Source organism: Spermophilus citellus (assembly GCF_964194105.1).
Source record: "Spermophilus citellus genome assembly, chromosome: 5".
In the NCBI taxonomy this organism is placed as follows: Eukaryota; Metazoa; Chordata; class Mammalia; order Rodentia; family Sciuridae; genus Spermophilus; species Spermophilus citellus.
The window spans coordinates 172,092,641-172,110,873 of NC_138186.1; the positions used below are offsets into that span (position 1 = coordinate 172,092,641).

General features: G+C 52.3%; 1 long non-coding RNA gene across 9 annotated transcripts in view; it reads left to right on the plus strand.

Annotated features, from left to right (window-relative positions):
* Positions 1 to 18,233, plus strand: part of LOC308650234 — a 53,274-nt gene that overhangs the window by 7,527 nt on the left and 27,514 nt on the right. For 4 of the 9 annotated variants that reach the window (XR_014022283.1, XR_014022284.1, XR_014022286.1 and 1 more), the window contains exons 2-4: positions 10,278 to 10,547; positions 11,058 to 11,124; positions 11,447 to 12,417. This is a non-coding gene — a long non-coding RNA (uncharacterized lncRNA). Of the gene's footprint in view, positions 1 to 10,277; positions 10,548 to 11,057; positions 11,129 to 11,446; positions 12,418 to 12,943; positions 13,113 to 18,233 lie in introns of those variants that run through there. The other 5 variants (XR_014022287.1, XR_014022288.1, XR_014022290.1 and 2 more) reach the window with 5 other exon arrangements.

The window sequence follows — 18,233 nt, forward strand, 5'->3', positions numbered from 1 at the left end:
ATCAATAAACTATAGAAACCCATCAAGGGAGTGTTATTTAGCCATAAAAAGAAATGAAGTATGTATCTGAGCTACAAAGTAACTGTTTGGTGAAAGAAGCCAGACACAAAGAACTGCAGATGGCACATGCTATTCAAGTGAGATGCCCAGGGCAGGCAAATGCAGAAACAGGAAATAGGCTGGTGGTTGCTAGGGGCCGGGATAGTTGGGGGAAATAGGCAGAACTGCTAGTGGGGTCTGCTTGCTTTTTGGTGTAGAGAAAATTGTCTAACTCTGATAATAGTGATGGCTACACAACTCTGAATATGCTAGAAACCACTGAATTTTACACTTAGGTTGAATTATATGGTATTCAAATTATATCTCAGTAAGGTTATCTTTTAAAACTCAACAGTAAAAAAAAAAAAAAAAAGTAATGATCCAACAACTTAAAACAGCAGAACCCAAATCCCAGCAGAACCAGAAGACCCCAGCAGAACCTGAACTGAGGGCTCATTTGTTTGTTATAGGAGCATCGGGGTGAAGTACTCAACCCACGTGCTGTGCTGGAGTACGGCTGAGTCCCAACATGGCCAACAGAAATGTAACAGAGTGCTGTCATCAGCTTTTTTTGCTGCTGCGTCTAAAAGATCTGACCAGAACAATTTTAAAGGAGGAAAACTTTATTTGAGGGCTCACAGTTTCAGAAGTCTTAGCCCCCAAACAGCAGTCTCCATTCCTCTGGGCTCAAGGTGAGGCAGGACATCATGGCGGGAGAGTGTGGCAGAGGGAAGCGGCTCACATGGTGATCAGCAAGCAGAGAGAAAGAGATTCCAGATACAAATATATACCACGCCCCAGTTCCCACCTCCTCCAGCCACACCCACCACTTCAGTTTCCACCCAGTTAATCCCTATTGTTGGGAAAAGGTATAACGGCAGCCACACCCCAAAACACCCCAACAGGGCTCCTGAGGAGCTTCTCTTCCTGCCTCTCCCTTTCCCGCTAAGGTTTCCCGCCGGCGCCAATGCTCACTCCCGCCGGCGGGAAACCTTAGCCCCAATAAGAACTGATCTCGTAGGCTCCGGAACTGACATCTGGAAGAACTTACCTAAGCCCTGCCACCTCTCCTTAGATCCATATAAGCCCACAGCCTTTTGTAATAAAGTGGAACTTCTCCGGTGATTTGTCTCGGTCGCATCTTCTTTCACCTATCAGGGGATTAATTCACTGATTGGGTTAAGACATTCACAACCCAGTAATTTGTCCTCTGAACCTTTTTGCATTGTCTCAGATGTGAGCTTTTGGGGGACATCTCACATCCAAACCATCACACAGAATCATATTAAAGCTGTAAGTTTTTAGTAGTCATATATAAAAGGTAAAAATGATACCGCTGTTGACCGGTGACGAGTCCTTGCTTCCCCGGTGTTGAAGAATAACACCAAAGAAGCACGCCGAGGCAAGGTCAGAGTAGAAATTAGAAGTTTATTAAAGGACAGCAAAAAAGACTTCTCCCGGAGGAAGAAGGGGACCCAAGAGGTGGAATCCGAGGAAGGGCTGTTGTCTCCCCTTTTTATAGTTTTGGTGATGGAATGTAGGTTGAAAGGCCCGAGGGGTGGGACACTTCTTTGTGATGGGCTATCTTTAAGTTTGCTGGGGGCTGTTTATTAACACTTCTTTGAGGTGGACTTTGGCCTAGGGCCTTTTCGGGAGTTCCTCATCATTCCATGAATTGTCCTGTGTTTTCCCTGAGTCATTCCCAGCATGGCCTCCATTTTAGATTTCACTCGGTATTAGACCCGATTTACCTAACTACACTGACTACCTAACTTTAAATCTGGCTTCAAAAAGAGGGCCCGGGAGTGTAGCCCAGTTGTTGAACATGTGTTAGGCCTGCAGGAGGCCCTGGGTTCCATCACACACCCAGTGGCTACACTAAAATTAAAAACAACAACAACAACCCAGTGGAATTAATTTTACTAACACATTTTATTTAAACTGATATTGAAGCTGATTTAAAGACATGTAGTTAGTGTAGTTAGGTAAATCAGGTCTAATGTCAAGTAAGATAAATAAAATGGTGGCCATTATTGAGAATGGAGTCCAGAAAAGCAGAGCAGCACTTGGGGAAATTGAAATGTTAATGTCCCCAGGGCTTGGAATCCACCCTAAGGAACTGTTAAAGCAGCAGCTCTCAGCAAACAGGGAGGTGCTAATCCAAAAGGCCCCAGGCCCTTCCTGCCCAGATTACTCCTTCAGCCCACCTATCTCCCACCTTTGGGCCTCCCACCTGCATCCTATCACTGCAGGATAAAGGGAAACAAAGGATAAGAATGTGGGAAAATTAAAAGAAGACCTTAGCTATAAAAAAGGGAAGATCTTGCCTTCCACGGATTCAGCCTTTCAGCCTTTGGGTCCCCTTCTTCCTGGGGAGAAGTCTTTTCTGCTGTCCTTTAATAAAGCTCCCACTGTCGGGGCTGGGTATGTGGCTCAAGCGGTAGTGCGCTCGCCTGGCATGTGTGCGACCCGGGTTCGATCCTCAGCACCACATACCAACAAAGATGTTGTGTCTGCTGCGAAGTAAAAGATAAATATTAAAAATTCTCTCTCCTCTTTCACTCTCTCTTTAAAAAAAAAAATAAAATAAAGCTCCCACTGTCCCCTCTACTCTTGCCTCCTCGTGCTTCTCTGGCGTTGTGCTTCAGCAAAACAGCAGTCACGGATATGTTCAGAATATTTTCCAACATGTAATCAATGTGAAAATTATTATTGAAATGTTTTCCTTTTTCAGAATCTGGTGTGTTCTTACACATATAATCCATTTCTATTCAGATGCTTAATTTTTATCATGTATTTGAATTTCATGAAATTTATAGTCTTAAAAATATATTCACAAACCCACTTTGTTCCAAATATACTAAAAAGTTTTCAAAAATTAAATTGAGAAGCAAGCAATCATTTTCCTTTAACATTTGCATTCATCTTGACAAAACAAGTTCATCTTTTTCTAGGAGAATTGGTTTACTTTGAAGCAAACACTTTTCCATTTCAAAACTATCACTTCATGTTAAATAATTTCACTTAGTCTTGTTTCAGCTCAATTGTATTGACATCAGCATCAAAGGTTATTGCATAAATTGAAGAGCAACTCCGATTTGGGGGGTAGTTTTTGTGGCTAATCTGCATAATGCTGTTTTCTACAATTGAACCTACATTTTTGCATTAAAAAATATGTGAAATCATCACTGTGAAATGTATTCTGAAATTTGTTTTAATTAGCTTTTTGTGTTGCTATGACCAAAAGACAAGAAAAATTAAAGGAGGATAAGTTTATTTTAGTTCATGGTTTCAGAGGTTCAGTCCGTGGTCGGCCCACCATCGCTCTGAGCCCTGGACAGGCAGAACATCTGGCTGGAGAGTCTGGCCGAGGAGGCAGCTCAGGACAGGACAGCCAGGAAGTAGAGAAAGAGCTCCGCCCACCAGGGACACAATATAACCCCCAAAGGCATACCGGTGGCCCACCTCCTCCACCACACCCCACCTGGTCTTCAGTCACCAGTTCATCATCCACTGATTAGGTCACACCTCTAGCAATCCAATCATTTTACCTCTGAAAAGCCCCACTTTGCCTCACACATCAGCTTGGGGGACACCTCACACCTAAACTATCACAATTTCCAAGACATGCCTACGGTCAGAGAGGAGTCTCAGACCATAGCTCTAAGCTCCAGGTTAGGTCTTTCATGTCCGTGTCGCAGCCTCTTTTATCATATTACTGAATATTTGAGAAATTCTAGAGCTGCAGTTAGAGTACATTTCCACAGCGCTCTTTCACAAGGCTCTCCACAAGCACTGCCAATGTCCCCGCATCTTCCCACAGGCTGAGCTCCTGGCCTGATGGCCATCTTAGAGTTTGCACACATGCTAGACTCTGCACAAACTTCCCGTGCCACTCTTTGCAGTGTCTGCTTCGAAGGTGGGATACAAATGCTTTCACACATGTCCTGTGGTGGCAGAAGCAACAAGGGGCCATCAGGGTCCTGTTTGAAACTCCTCAAGTTTGGGTTTGGGGCAGCGTAGCTGGGTCACCTCTTGTGATAGAATTTCATTTTCTCACCGCCAGCTGGCCTTCTGGAAGGTTCAGGGTGCCTGCCATGGGTTGCATTTGAGAGGCTGTGAACTGGCCGCAGGTCCCACTCTTGGAAGCCTGTGGCGCACCTGCTGTGTGGCTCATCCAGCTACTTCCTTCACCTCAGGTCTTCATCCAGGGCAGCTGCTTAGGTGCCTCCGACTGGCTGGCCTAAAGGATGCTTCTAGAGTGGATGCACTCAAAACTACAGGGACAGAAAATAGAAAGGTGGCTGCCCAGGACTGGGGGAGGGGAGCACTTGAAGGGAGTTACAGTTTGCAAGATGAGAAAGCGCTAGAGAGCTATTGCACAACAATGTGAATGTACTCCACGCGACTGAACTGCAAACTTAAAAATGGTTAAGGTGGTAAACTGAACACAAAATTTGTAACCACAATTTTAAAGTCTTAAAAGGAACCCACTATTTGGTCTAACTATAATGCACTGATAATTGAAAAAATTTTAAAACAGTCTTGGAGAAAAAAAGAGCAGTCTTTGAGCTTGCATTCGTTGTGTATACATACTGGCTGGGTGTGACTGTCAGGACAGGGACTCCCTCTGTCGTGAGTTGCAGCCCCCAGCCTGCTTTCCTACAGGCAAGCCAGGTTCTAGCTTCCTCGGACACTCCATTCAGTTTCTTCTAGGTCACGCCAACGGTGTCACCTCCTTCTTGCTCGGTTTTACCTAATAGCTGCTAGCTCGTCACTGTCCTTTAGCAGGAAGCCAGGGGGCTGGAGCTTGAGCTCTGAGGGCTTGGCCTAAGCCTTGGCTGGGCTGTTTTCTGAGTGTGATTAAAGACAGGGAGGCTACACTCACCAGTGACCTGAGTGTGAGAAAGGGGAAGGCTAGATGGGCAGTGGCCACGGCTGGCTGAATCGAGTGCCTGGTGGCACAGTACCGTCACACGAGTCCGTCAGGGGCACTCAAGTGCAGAATGTCGCAGCCTGCTTCTTCAGAAATCTCTCACAGAGAAGGGGTTAAAGTTTGGGTCAAGCCTGTTTGCTTGCCCTCGAGCACACTTCCACGTGGACTGCTGGAATGTGCTCCCACAGCATATCTGGAAGCTAATATTTGGTGAGTGCTGTCCTGTTGCCCCTGCTTGTTCTGCTCCAACGAGATGAGACAGACGCAGCTCTGTGAATGCTGTGTCCACCAGGCCAAAACTGGGTGTCCTTGGGTTGTGTCCCCAAAGGGGAGGCTGGCTGGCTGGTAGCCAGGAGCACTACAACATCACACAGAGGGAGAGGAGCCTGTGTGGGCTGCACTGTCCCCTTCACTTGGTGTCTCCTGAGCCCCACAGCTTCAGGAGGAAAAGTCACCCTCACGTCACATCACCTAAGGTGCTATTCCACCGTCACAGAAGAACGGCCAGAGCTGGGAATCTACCCCCTGACTTCCACCTGCCAAGCTGAGTGCATTTCTATTCTCAGGCACTGCTAGCACCTCGTGCCAGAGTAGTTACCCAGGGGCTTGTTTTGAGGGGCGAGCAGGAGGAAAGGGGTTCTTTCCAACTGTCGACACTAGCTCAGATCTGGCGTGGCGGGCCGCCTGGTCTGTGAGCTCCATCTCTTTCACATTCCATCATTCATTCTTCCTCTGCCCAGTGAGGGTCACTGGGTGCCTATCCTGTGCCCAGGTGGTGCTCTGGGGTCAGGTAAACCCAGCTGGGCAGGGTTCTGCTGTCTTCATGTTCCCGCAGCAGAAACTGGGTGAAAGAGAGAGAGTATGTTGTTTCAGTGCCGTGCTAATGCCAGAGGGAGGCAGAGTAAGGAGACAGGTGAGCTTGGGTGGCATGGGGCTGCCCCGAGGACAGGAAAACCCAGGGGCTTCCTGGGGAAGGCCAGCCGGATCCTGAGTGAGCCACACTCCAAGGCTGGGAGGGGTGGGCTTGGCAGAGACGGAGCCGGGTGTTCAGGGGCAGCAAGGAGATTGGTGTGAGGGATCCATCAGTGCTGCAGTGAGAACAGGAGCAGAGTGAGCTTGGAGCAGGTCTGTTACCTATGTGACAGAGGTGCTCAAAGCACCCACCTGGATGGCCGTGGCAGAGGCCCTCACTGGCAGCTCTAAGGTGTCGAGAAAGCCATGTCCTTTTCAGCAAATAACTGGTTCCTTTTTGAGAAATATTGTCTAGATTTCTCCTGGGTCCTGTTAGACTCTGGGAACCTGGTTGTGGGACCCCAAATAATCTGACAGTTTACAAAAGGTGTGACCATCCAGACAGCCAAGGAGCTGGGCAAGCCCATAGGGGCCTCAGGAAGTGGAAATGGTCCCCAGGCACCGGGGGACAGTGTGACGCCTCAGGAAGCAGAGGTCCTTTCTGACCAGGTAGGCAAGCCTGAAGGGCAGAGGGCTTTGTACAGTGCACACCCCAAGCTTATGACCTGCCCTCTGGGCTCCTGCTGCGCTGCAGGGCTGGGTGGGAGCCCCATGCGCAGTGGTGAAATGATGATGGAAGACAGCAGTGAAGCCTTGCACGTGAGGCTGCCCAGAGTAGGAGCTGCAGACAGAGAGCCACGTGACCTCAACCCAGCCGGCCCTGCAGCTGGATCTGGCATGTCCTCCAGGGACCCACATCTAAAGCCTTCTTCCCAGCTGGTGCTGCTGGGAGGCAGTGGGACCTTTAAGAGTTGGGCCTGGTGGGAGGTCTTCTAGTCACTGGAGGCATGCTCTTGAAGGGGGATTATGGGACCTGGCCCTCCTCTTCCTGTGTTTGTGGTACCAGCTCCGAGGTGAGCAGCCTCCTTGGTCACACCCACCCACCATCATGGGCTGTGCTGCCACAGGCCCAAACAACAGGGCCCTTCATGGCCACAAGCCCAAACAAACCTTTCCTCTTTTATAGTCTATGATCTCAGGCATTTTGTTATAGTAACCGGAAGCTGATTAATAGTCCCCAAGTAGCCTAAGTGCTGGACTGGAGAAAGGAACATGGGACACTATGGGTCAGTGAGAAATAGCATTGGGCTCTGGGATCTGCTTAGGGTTGAGGGCTACAGCAGCCTCGGTACCTTCTAGGGCTGTCCTAATAAAGTGCCACAAACAGGTGACTTCAACAGCAGACCACATTCTTTCCCAGCTCTGGAGGCTGGAAGTCCAAGAGCAAGGATTCAGCAGGACGGGCTTCCCTGAGGCTTGGCTTGCAGGTGGTAGCTTCTTCACCTTACCTCCCTGTGTCACCTGTGTCCTTGTCCACTTTCCCTCCTTTATAAGGGTACCAACTGTGCAGGACTAAGGCCTGCCCCCAAACAATCTCCCCTCCACTTGACCTCAGTAAAGACTCCGTCTCCAAATCTCTCAGGTTCCAAGGTCCTGGCTTAGCACTGCCACGGGAGAGTATTTTTGGAATGAGGCAGGGACGAGATCGAACCCATAACAGCAGCCCTTGGGTTTTCTTCCTGGTCTTAGTGTGACCAGTTTGCATGGCCCTCTCCCCACTACTACCTGGGGTGTGTGGTGGTGGTCAGCCATCCACATTGCCCGTGGTTTTCTGGTGGTTGGCCTGAACTATTCCAGAAGAGTGAGGTCCCCAGAGCTGAGGGGAGGCTGGCGGTGCTGGGCCTTCCCTTGGGGATGGCGGTGCTCTCCCTGTTGAGATGGGTGCTGTGCTGTGTAGGAGGGCCCTGGAGTTGCTGCTGCCTTGGAGGTTAGTGCGGGCAGGGGGCTGGACCTCGCTGGGCTTTTCCTCCTCTGGACACTGGAAGGTTGGACTCTGACTCCTCAGACTTGCTTGGCACCAGCTTCCCCGTGGCCTGGGCTCCCCTGAGCAGGGAAGCCTGGAGGTGAGGGGCAGCCACATCAGCGGGTGCCAGCGTCTGCACGTGCAGAAGAGACGACAGTTCCATGCAGGGCAGCAGCAGCTGAGCAGGCGCGAGCCGTGCGGTGCGAGGTGGTGCAGGGCTTCTGGGCGGTGCCTTTGGTGATGTTGGTTCTGACCCTGTAGCTTCCAGGCCCGATTTTCTGCTCTCTGAAAGTTCTGCAGCTGATCTACCAGCATTCTAAGTGTGGCTGTGTGACCATGAGATGAAGATCTGAATTTTAATTTTGAGCAGTTTAGATGTAGACAGCTGACGGTGGCTGCTGACTGACGCACGGACGGCAGACTGCTAGAGCCGGAGTGGATGGTGGAGTGTCCTCAGAAGACAACTGAAACCGACCAAGGTCTTGGGGCCCAGGGGACATACCAAGACCCTGGACTTGCTCGTGGAGGACAAGAGCTGCTGCAGTGAGCGAGGCCGCACAGCTGTGGCAGACTTGAGCCTCGTTGTGGGATGACAGGCAGGAAACCTGTGGCGAGCGGGGGACCAGCCAGGAGTTATTGCAGCGGCAGGGTCAGGCAGGAGGTGGGGGGACAGAAGGACAGCTGACAAGATCTGTTGGGAGGCACCTCAGGGTTCGACGCTCGTGACGTGTTGGGATCAGTCAGGGGCTCTGGACCTAAGCATCTCTGCCGAGTTGGAGAACTGGGAGTCACGCAGGGGGCTGAGGCTGGGGAAGGTGGGGTTCAGGAGTCAGCGTGAGGCAAGTGGCATGTGACAATCATCGTGACAAGGTGCAGCAGTGCCAGGTGGAGGCTCGGGGAGGCCGCGTGGGGACGCACTTCATTAAGCCCTAGAACTCAGAGCAGCACGTGGCCTTAGGTGGCACTTCTCCAGCAGAGCTGATTAGCAGTCACACAGATGCTTTAAAAATAAGGTGCTGGGCTGCGTGACAGACACACGGCCTGAGAATCTCCTCTTAGGGTCACCTGGGCCATTGGTCACAAGCACTAACACAGAAGAGCCTTTTAAATTGGTTTCCTGTAGACCGGTTACATAAAGACCTTGCTAAAGAAGAACTTACAACACCTGTGTGCCCCTAAATGAGGCCACTTAAAGAAGACACTTAAAATCTCTCCTGTAGTGGGATAGCCAGTGGTAATAGTTGGGTTCATATAAACTCAAATAACCTTGGTGTTTTTCACCTGTGTAGGTTTGTGGTGTGTGGATGTATTAACTATTATCATTTGTGACACTGGAGATTGAATCCAGAGACTACCACTGAGCTACATCTACAGTCCTTTTTAAAATTATTATTTTGAGACAGGGTGTTGCTAAATTGACAGGCTGGCCTTGAACTTTTGATCCTCCTGCCTCAGCCTCCTGAACTGCTGAGACTACAGGTGGGGCCATGCGCCTGGCTGATGTGTGGATTTATGAGTCACTTCTGCTTTCCCGATATTGACCATCACAGACTCCTTATTCTCTCAGAATTGGGACTGGCCATCCTTGCACAAGGCTGCATGAGGAGAGGAGCCAGAGGCAGGACCCTGGCTGGACTGTCCTTGCCAGGACTCTGCTGGGCACCATTCTTGTTCTGAGAGTGAGATCAGAGAGCGGAGGCTGCCCAGGGCTTTCCTGCCCACAGGTCCGAGCTGGCAAGGACGTAGATTTGTCTCCCTCTAGTGGCATCTTGTAACAACTGCAAGCAGGCTGAACTTGCTGTGGGGCCCCAGGTTGTTTTCAGAAGCAAAAGGGATCCACCTGGTACCAACGTGCCGCAAGGCCACTTCGCCCACCTGAAGACAAGCCGGCCCTGTAGGGAATCTGAATGGCCACGAGGCAGCGGAGTGGAGTTCGTATGCTCCTCTTCACTGCCCCACCTGCGCTGGTGAAACTCTGGGCCAGGCGAGGGCGAGTCTGGGTGGAGCAGTCTGACACGTGAGGGAGCCTGAGTTGACTCCGAGATACCACTCTCCAGCCGCGGGAGCTGGGTCTATGCTGAAAGTTCCCTCTATTAAAACAATTAGGAGAGGGGGTGAAATGGAAACGGGGTGGAGCCGAGTTCACCATCCTTCCCGAGGTAGGAGTGGAGATGTTCTGCACGTCAGAGGGGTGAAGTGGCCTAGAGGCCTCAGTGTTGTCTGGGCCTCTACCCTGTAGTCCGGCCAGTGAACCCCTCTGCAGGAAAACAGGCAGATTTACGCAGACCAGGATAACTAAGGGCGAAACCATCCCAGGCCTCAATAGTCAGACTAGGATGAAAGGCAGCTGGGGACGCCCTGGGCAGAGGATCATCCCCACCCCCGCCCAGATCCCAGTCAATGATGAGCCTGTGGCTTCGACAGCTGCAGGGACTTGGGGAGTGGGCTGAGGTGTTGTGACCCTGAATTGCTAATTGTGCTTCCCAGAGACCACAGGAGCAGAAAGGGAGCTCGGCCAAGGCCTGTGGAGGCTGCTTCAGTCAGCTCTTCTTCTCTTCTGTGAGCAAAAGACCTGAGAAGAACAACGGTGGAGGAGGAGGAGTTTATTTGGGAGCCCACGGGTTCAGAGGTCTCAGTCCCTGGACAGCCGGCTCCATTCCTCAGGGCTCCAGGTGAGGCAGACACCATGGCAGGAGAGTGTGGTGGAGGGAAGCAGCTCACCTGGTGATCAGGAAGCAGAGAGGCTCCGCTTGCCAGGTACAAGATACATACCCCATCGCCGCGCCCCAGGGCCCACCCCCTCCAGCATGCCCTACCACGTAGTTTCCACGCAGTCAATCCCATCAGGGGTTAATTCAGTGATTGGCTTGAGGCTCCCTAACTGGGTCATTTCTCCTCTGAACCTTGCATTGTCTCACACGTGCTCTGGGGGACACTTCACATCCAAACCGTAACAGAGGCAGAGTGGGGACACAGGTGAGGGCTGGGATGGCATGCGCTTTGGCGTGGCCCCTTTTGGGTTACTTTACCCTGCAGTTCCCCGGGGGAAGGTTGAGAAATGTCTGTTCATGTATGTCGTTTAGACCTCACAAAGTGTGTCCCATATCCAGACTAATCCTGGAATCGGACGTCCTGCACTTTCTTATCCCTCCTCCTTCACAGGCACCACCCAAGATGTCCCTTGAAGCCACTTTCCCACTGTTTTATGTGGCCCTGGTGTGACTGTGATCATATCTGAATATGCTTTTTTGAATATTTATTTTTTAGTTACAGGTGGACACAGCATCTTTATTTTTATGTGGTGCTGAGGATTGGACCCAGGGCCTCACGCATGGTAGGTGAGCATGCTACCTCTGAGCCCCAGCCCACATCTGAACACCTTTTACAAACTGGGAGAAGCTTGATCTGGGAGGGGTTGGGATGAGCTGCTGCCCAAGGCAGTCCCAGCTGCTTTCCGTCCCCCAGGGTCTGTCTAGCAGAAAATGCCCGCTGCCCCACAGGTGTCCCCCTCTCCCCCTGTGGCACACGGATGCCAGAGCAAAGACTGCTCGCAGCATCCAGGGGCTGCCATGGCGATGCCTGTGGACACTCGGAGACCTCCTCCTAAGGACAGCCCCTCTCTACCTTTTCTTTCTTCTTTCTCTGCCCTTGTGCAGCAGGCCTCCCAGATGCAAATGCAGATAGAACCAAGGGGCTGAGGCCCGCCCAGGTGTGGTGGGACCTGAGCTGGAGGGTGCTGGGCCCTGAAGGCCCTGAGACCTTCCCAGCCTGCACCATTCCCCCGATGGTGCTCACCCCGGGACTAGACTTCACAAGGCTTCACAGAGCTGCTGCTTGCAGCTGTACCCAACAGTAACCACAGGACTTTGAAATAAATTCTTTTTTTGCTTAATTGGACTGCTACTTCTGTTGTTTGCAACCAAAGAACCCTAACTGCTGTAGAACGGGTACCTTGAATCGGCTGTAGACAACGCCTTCTCCAGGCCATGTGGAGACCTGGGAGCTGATTATCGGGTGCCTTTGGGCCAACAGGCAGGGGCAGTCTTATTGCTGCTTGGATGGGAGCTGGCAGCTCATGGGGTCCTCTGGCACTCGACCTGGACCCACAAGCATCTAGGTGCCAAGGGCAGAGCACTGGCAGATGCCAATGGTTGAGAAGAGATAAGGACGTTGCCCCTGGGACGGGATGGCTGCTCCTGGATAGTACATCACTGAAGGTGAGAAAAATCAATCACTTCACATACAGAAATTCTCACTTCACAGCATGCCCTGAACTCAGAGGCTTGGTGTGACTTTGCTGAAAGAATGTTTTGTGGGCCATAGGGAACAAGCCTGAGGTCACTTGAAGTGGAACTCGGACTTTGGCTTTGTAGACTTCAGAGTGATGTCGGGGCACAGGCCCAGCGTGGCAAAGTGCTTTCTGGGAAAGCGAGGGCGCTGTTGTGGAGCTCAGGGTCCCCACAACCAGCAGGGGTTCTTGGTGATCTGTCCCTTTGAAGACGTGTGTCTGACTTCAGCACAGCCTGGGGACATGGCCCAGAATCAGAGTGGCAAAGAGGAGTCAAGTTACAAGAACTGCAGGGCTCCTGTACCGTCTGACCTCCAGGAGGCTTGCTGTGGTCTGCAGGTGAGTGTCCCCCAGCAGCTCCTGTGAGACGGAGGGGAAGGGTGGGTAGGAGGCCCTTAGCCAATCAGTGCATTAATCCACCTAACTGGATGGGCAGGTGCCATGTGGCTGGGGAAGGTGGGGCCTGGGCCTTGCCTTTGGGAAACGGGTATCTTGTCGCTGGTGAGTGGGGCACTGCTGCTTCCTTGACGGCATGCCCTGGCTGCTTTCCTCCTCTAAACCCTTTGCCATGTTGGCCTCGCCTCCGGCCCAGAGCAATGGAGTCGGCCATGTATGGACTGAGACCTTGGAAACCATGAGTCCAAATCAAATTTTCTTCCTTTAAAATTGTTCTTCTCAGGTATTTTGGTCACAGTGATATAAAAAGCAGACCTAAACAGTGCTGGACCAAGAAGAGTTGGTCCTCCTGTTGATACTCTGAATCTCGTCAGCTGAAGCTGCTGCATGTCCCAGAGACCCTGCGTTTACCAAGCAGCCCTGGGACTCCCGGGGCCCGTGGTGCTAGCTAAGGCAATTCTGCTCACAGCTTTGCCAAGGGTGTGATGCTGAAGGGCCAGAACCCTCTGGTCTCACGCAGAGGAGGGAGATGGGCCCTGACGGACCCTCACACACAAATCCCTGACAGTTTCTCCTTCCATTGAGGCCTCGAGGTGAAAGCTGGAGAATTCCTCTGAACTGTGTTCCTGGACAGGCCAGAGGTAACGACAGTCAGCATTCAGCCCTGGGCACCTCTGCTACCTGTCACCCAGTCCTGCCCACAGCTCTGCCAGTTCCTCACTCCAGGGTCCTCGATGGTGCCCCTCCCACCTGCCCAGATATGGCCCCACTGCAGGGTCACCCCTACGCATGATAGTTGAAAGGTCTGACTCTTGTCACCTTCCATGGGACCCTGGAGGAGTGGTGCCGGGCACCTCCTGTCCCTTTAGCAGAAGAGCCATGTGGACCTGGGAGCATGCTGGCCGTACCCCGTGACACTTGTTGCTGGGGATCGAAGCCAAATTAACAAGAGAAGAGTAGCGGGTGGGGTGGTGCTCACCTGTGACCCCAGCTCCTCAGGAGGCTGGGCAGCAGTGCGCAGCCTGGGCACTTCAGAGAGACCTCGTCTCAAAATATAAAATGGGCTGCAGATGCCGCTCAGCCGGACGGGGCTTTCCTCGTGTGTGCCAGGCCCTGGGTTACATCCCCAGTGCCAGCTCCTGTCCCCAAGAAAGGAAAAGAAAGAAACAAAAAACCCAACAACAATAAGGAAAGAAAAGCACACACATTTATTTAAAATAAATTTTACTTGATGTGGAAACTCTTGGGAGAAAAAGACCTAAAAACAGGGGCCTGTGCTGCTCTCATTTCTGCAGTGCGGGCTGCACCGGGCCTCAGGCCTGCTGGGCAAATGCTCTGCTGCAGAGCTACGCTCCAGTCGGGAAGAAGCGCTTGCTTGTTGGAATGGAGTCTCACCATGTTGCCTGCGCTGGCTTCGAGCTCCTGGGGAGGGGGCTATTGCAGGCAGGTGGAGGGGCCTGTGGGTGTCAGGCAAGTGCCCCACCTTGGCTTCAGAGCAGCAGGTATGTCCTGCCCGCCCTCCTGGGCCTGAATAACCTTACCCTTGGGTTTGCTGGAGGGTGGACCAAGTGCAGGACTGTGACTGAAGCCCAAGCTGGGACATGGGATGGCGAGCGAGCAGACGTGCGGGGCCTGTGTCTTCAGAGCAGGACGCTCCTCTCCTCTGGCCGTAGGGAGGAGGTGCCTCCAAAACAAGGGTGGGAGCAGGTGAGGGGAACCTTCTGCTCCTGCCGTTTTCCTAAAGATGAAGGGGCCATGTTTGGGGATCCCGTTCTGAACCCTGTCACCCCATGGCAGAGGGTTAGCATGAGAGGGTTGACTCCGGGGCCGGGCGACACCACCCAGATGGTCAGCTTTGTGTTTCACATGTGTCTTTGGTTTGGAATCCCTGGGATTTGGGGCTGGTTGGGAGCTGGTACCACAGCCTGTCACCTCCTGACAGTCTCCTGGGGGCTGGGATGAGGGGTGGGTGCCACCACAGGGCTGCTTTCGTCCCGCTGCACCCTGACCTCTGGCTGCCTTTGGTGTAAAAAGTCAGGCAGGGCACGGTGAGGACAGATGTCAGTATTTTATCACTATCCTCGAGGAGAGGGTTGAGAGATGACTTTGGCTACTGTTCATATAACATTCCTCTTGAGGTCTTTGTGGTTTTGGAATTCCTTGGAGGTTTTCTAGATTTTGGTGGGAGCATTTTATAACGAGGGTAAGGTTTATGTTATGAGTGAAATTTTGGGCTATAACAACGGGTCTTGGACTCAGTGATGAGCCCGATTCCGATCATAATTCATTTAAAACTGCTTTCCTCTGAAAGCACACTCACGCTGACTCGAGGTTCCCAAGTCCATCATTTTAAATAAGGAAGAAGTAGAATGTGGAGCCTGTGGGTCTTGTCACATCTCCACCTGGCCAAAGTGTCCAACTCCACTGTCCATCCTGCGTCCAGAAGCAGAACACGGGGCGCTAAGGTCAGGGTCCGCTCCCTGGGGTGTGGGTAAGCCACAGGACGAGGCCGGGAGCAATTGGACTGGGACCCGGTACTGTCACACCCCAGTGAAGCCAGAGCTGTTGCTTAGAATGCTGGCCTCCTGGCCCGAGCTTGGGGGTGGTAAGAAGAGCAACTGAAGATCATTGCTATGCTGTCTGTCTGATGTTTTTCCTCATGAGAGCAAAATGACAGATGTCATACACTAAAATTGATTTTTTAAACTCATTTCTTGAGGTGGGGTCTTGCTGTGTTGCCCGGGCTGGCCTCAAACTCCAGGGCTCAAGTGCTCCTCTTGACAGTCTCCTGGGGGCTGGGGTGATAGTGGGGGGAGCCAGGATGAGGGGAGGGTGCCTCCGCAGGACTGAATGCTCGCGGCCCTGGCTTGGATCCCCAGCACTGCCAAGAAGGAAAAGTCCTGTAAAAGACGCCCTTGAGGTAAGGTATGGCCCGGCACAGCCACGCCTTCCTCTCCCAGGCCTCAGTGGATGCTGGCACACACCCATTTCAGCATTTGGGACAACAGTGCAGACCTGTGCCACTTACTGCATGGGAAGTAAATCTTCAGGGTCTCTTGCATTTCCATAGGAGGCTTTCTGCCACCTTCCAGAGGATACCTCTAGAGCGGACAGTGGGGTGACAGAGCGGCTTCTCCTCCAGGTGAAGGACAGGGCAGGCGCATCCTGCCTGTGGGATAAAGTAGCACCCTTCCGGAGCCAACGGCAGGAGGGTCTGTGTGCAGCCCCCTTGAATGCTGGGGTTCCCTACATTGGGGCCCCCAGCTGTGACGCATTCAATGTGTGCCAAATCCGCCCTGCCCCTTCTCCATCACCCTATCAGTCATGGGGCCCGGGCCTGTGAGCTTGTGGGGCTCTTGCTGTTGCTGTGTGGTCTGGCCCAGGAGCTCTGGATCTTCATCCAGGTCCTCGAGGCCAGAGCACTAACTGGCCTCGTAAGTAGGGCAAAGTCCAGAACCTTCTCAGTGCTGACCAAAGACAGAGTAAAGCTGGAAGCAGACCCACGCTGGACCGTCTGCACTGCGGCAGGTGGAGTGGCACTGCCCTGCGTCAGCACCTAACCAGTACACGTCAGGCAAGTGACAGAGGGGACCCTGTGTGGCAGAGGGAATTCTGGTGGCTGATGAGCTGATCTTCAGCTAGGGCGCGTTCTGGCTCATGCCGCCATGGGGACAGAATGTAAGACGTTCATGATTCTCAGCCTTCTATGTTGGGCTTTTCTCACCACTTTCTTTTTCTCTTTTTTATTTGCTTATTTGCAATAAGCATAAATTTTGTATATATATATATATATAAATTTTGTCTATCCAAAAATTAAGTGGGAAGGGTTCTCCTGTCCCCAGTGAGTCAGAAGGAGGTGCCAGGAAGAACACGGGGGTCTCTGGAAGCTGGAGGTGAGAGAACAGCTTCTCCCAGGCCCTAGGCGGAACCAGCTTTCTTTAACCCTGGGAGACCCACCTGGGACTTCTAACATGCAAAACTGAAAAAGAGTGAATTTTGTTGTTCTGTGTCACAGGATTGAGGATTTGCTGTAGCAACAGAAGATTATTCATATAGAAAAGTAAGGTGGACACTTCCAGCTCACACATCTTTGGGCTGTGTTTTGTGAGCACTCCCCGGGGTGTGGCAGAAGGCAGGATTTCCGGAGCATCTGTTCTTTGTTCTGACATTCCTGCAGACTTTCCAATGCTCCTGTCTCTACGAAAGTCTGTGGGGTTCAGGAAGAGCCCCTCTCTGCTAGGGCAGCCAAGAACATGGGCGTTTATGTAGCAGCATGAATGTCGCAGACGCATGCGTGTTGGTGTGGCATGCGGTATGTGGCCTGTGTGTTCCTGCTGACAGGCGCCGACTGGGCATTCACCAAGCAGGAAGAGAAGAGCCACAGACAACAGTGCAGATGTTTTCCTTCTGTTTTAGAAAGGATGGGCCTGTGAGGCCAGGTGGCAGAACACAAGAGGACTGTCCCTGATGCCACCCTGGGTCATCTATTTTGCTGTATAACACAACTGTGTACTGTCTCCCATGGACACACCCATCCCAACACACATCAGAGCTCCTCACAGGAGTGCACGCTTCAGACACTCAAATGCACACACAAACACGCAGGAACACATGCACGTGTCCGCATTCCCACATAGACAGCTCACGCTGCCCCTGGACAGAGGAACTCAGGAACTGTTCCTCTGCACATGTGCACAACACGCGTGCACACACAGGGGCTCCATCTGGAGAGGCAGGGATCTGCCCACTGCCACAAGGTGTGGCGAGGTGGCAACTGAGGCAGCAGCGTGGACACGGTGGGAGGGGACAGAGAAGGAAGGAGCCTGTCTGTGGACTGTTATCAGTAACCACACAGAAGGTCCAGAGGCCCTTGCTGTGCTAGAAAAATACCACACTTCATAAAACCCATGTTTATTCAAAAAAATCGAATCTGAAATTCTGGAAAGCATAATAAATACCTGTACAGTGGCCGCCGTCTCAAACGCAAATACAAAGTGCTGACATGAAACGATCTGTAAACATAACTGCTGAGCTTGTAAACAAAGTGCTGAGGTGGAGGAGCTGGGTGAGAAGCGAGTTGGACAGGACAACCAGGACGCTGCATGGAGTCCCCTCCACTGTCCCCCACACCTGGGGACCTGCAGTATCCTCTTCTGTTCTAGCATGCTGATGACTCTCAGAAAGGTGAGGGGCAACAAAGCAAGTCCGAAATGGAACGGAGAGCGAAAAGCGCTAGGCAAAGATCCCGTGTGCATCCTCAGAAGCGATGCCAACTGTAAGCAGTGCTGGTTGACATTAGAGGCCATCGTCCCTTGCAAAGCTGACCAGGCTTCCAAACTTCCAGTGTAGTGCAAAGTCCCTGCAGGCCTGACCTTGGGATGAGCGATTCCTTGGTCTTCCACGCTGACTCTGGGTGTGTATACCAGGCTCCTCCCAAATGAGGACTGTCAGATGGGCCCTGGAGGGTGGCCTGAAGGACCGCTCAGCCTGGGGAAGGAGGCCTGGGTGTGGGCTGGGTTGCTCATGGCGGATTCTGTGGTGTGTGCTCTTCAGAGGGATCACGTGCTCTGCATGGGCAGGAAGGGCTACCGAACCTCCTGGGAGCCTGTGTCATTTCTGCAACGCATCCGGGGCCTCTCATCTAGTGGCAGGTCCAGGGACACCAGCATCACACACCCCTGCTGCTCCGAAACCACCCTTTCAAGTTGAGTTGAAGGTGGTCCCCACAACTTCTTTGGGCTTTCTGCGGAAGGACGTCG